The 2049-nt window shown below is 38.3% G+C and overlaps 1 non-coding gene across 1 annotated transcript; it reads left to right on the top strand.

Moving 5' to 3' along the window:
• The first annotated feature begins 1721 nt into the window (after positions 1 to 1721).
• On the top strand, positions 1722 to 1794 carry trnav-cac (transfer RNA valine (anticodon CAC)). The gene has a single exon. It is a non-coding gene; the product is annotated as a tRNA-Val (tRNA).
• The last annotated feature ends 255 nt before the right edge of the window (positions 1795 to 2049 follow it).

The following is a 2049-nucleotide window of genomic DNA, read 5'->3' as shown; positions in this document are numbered from 1 at the left end:
ACCCACGCAGACACGGGGAGAACGTGCAGACTCTGCACAGACAGTGACCCAAGCCAGAATCGAAATACTCAGCAGATCTGGTAGTGTCTGTGGAGAGGGAGACATGGTTTACATTTCATGTCCAAGATCTTTCATCAGAACTACACTGCATCAGCACAGATCTGAAAGGTCAACTGTTTCTCAATCCCCAGATGTTGCCAGATATGCTGGGTATTTCCAGTATTTTCTATTTTAATGTCTAGTTAAAGAGAATTGCTCATTAGATGTATTACTAAGTTATATTTATTTTCATCCTTATACAAGTGACAACATCTTCCAATTGTCTACCCTGTAAAACACTTCTATATCTTTATATTCCTCAATCATTCACTTTTCCAATGGAAACGTCCCTAGCCTGCTCAATCTATCATGATGGGTATAACCTATCACTATAGAATTGCTCCAATAAAACTTTGCATTTTGACAAAGTCCACATATTAGCCGTTCATTCAGTCCACAACAGAATTTAATAGGTTGACAGATGCAGGTTTAATCACCGTCTGAAACATGCACATAAAGACAGACACAAGCGATTCTGTGACTGAATTGGAGTAAATGGCAGAGATTTTAATAGAATCAAATTTTTAAAAATCTGTCTTCATGATAGCGAAATAGGAAAACCCACTCGGGGAGTTGAGAAAAACGAGGCTCGGTACAGATCCCGTGACGTCCCTCTTTCTTCAACACGAACGGGATGAAGGCGTCAGAACGTTTCACACACAGAACAAAAAGGAATCAAATATAATGAAAATATCATTCTCAAATCTCTACCTGTAAAACTCTCCCATTTCATTTCAATGCTGACTGTGCTCAATTTCACATGAGCACAATGGGGTTTGTATTTCCCAGTGACTCGAACTATTTTCTTTGTCAGTCATGTTTGCAAATCAATGTTGTATATTTCAGAGTCTCACTTTCAAATGAGAACATAAATGTCAGATAAGATTAAGTTTTGAGTAACGGAACAGATGCTGAGTAAATTGATTGACATTTTTGGAAGCAACATGAGAATGATGTTATTACTGAATGAGCACAAATCATTCCACCCTGAGAACGCTTCTCCATTTGAAAATTCATTTGAAACCAAATAAAGTGGACTACTTAAGCAAAGTGTCTCAACAGGGCTTTGTGAAGTTCTAAAAATCATTTCCCTCTCTAATAGACAGACTGTGTGAACAGGCTGTAGATCAAATAAAATAAAATTCTGTATATCAACTCAGAAATAATGAAGAGATGCTTGATCAGGAAAAAACACCTTCATAAATTTGGTATGAAATCAATTGCATGATTACATGTTGTTTATATCGTAAACTGCATAATTTCCATGTCCACATCGTCTGGTCCAGTGAAACTTGATCATTAAGTCAAACTGGGCATGGATTCGACAGAAATTCCTTTTTCAAAAGCGAATTGGACGATCAGCTGTAATGGAGAAAACTCAAGGCCGTTGAAAAACATTGAGACTAATCAAAAGATTGTTCTTTTGAAAAGCTGGTCGAGGTGATCGAGGTGCCACTTATTTCGTTTTGTTATTTTATGGTTACATTGATTTATTAGTCTCTCTGCAGCATTCCTAATGAGAACAGCCGAATTCTAAAAAAACAAAGGCTCCAAAGTGTAACTGAGTGACAGAACAGTGGCAGCTTTCTACACAGGCCCATTGGAGCGAATATCAGTCAGCTGTTTCTGTAGTGTTGTGGTTATCACGTTCGCCTCACACGCGAAAGGTCCCCGGTTCGAAACCGGGCAGAAACATTATGGACGTTCCTCATTTAGCGATGAGTTGTATTCTTGCTGTTTTCTGTTTACTCATTAAGTGAATCCGTTACATTACACCCGTTTCAAATGATATCCTGCAAAATCCACCATTATGGGGACTGGGAGGAACTGGTCAGAGAGTTCACGCGTGTTAAGTGTGAATCATTTTCTAATGTGCTGCGACATTTTCTGATTCTATTAATAATCTTAAATCAATTTCTCTGCCGCTTGTCTAAGTTTACAGCCGAATTG

This window comes from Scyliorhinus torazame, chromosome 5, assembly GCF_047496885.1.
Source record: "Scyliorhinus torazame isolate Kashiwa2021f chromosome 5, sScyTor2.1, whole genome shotgun sequence".
Classification (NCBI taxonomy): Eukaryota; Metazoa; Chordata; class Chondrichthyes; order Carcharhiniformes; family Scyliorhinidae; genus Scyliorhinus; species Scyliorhinus torazame.
The sequence above is the reverse complement of the archived record's forward strand: the minus strand, read 5'-3'. Positions and strand labels throughout refer to the sequence as shown.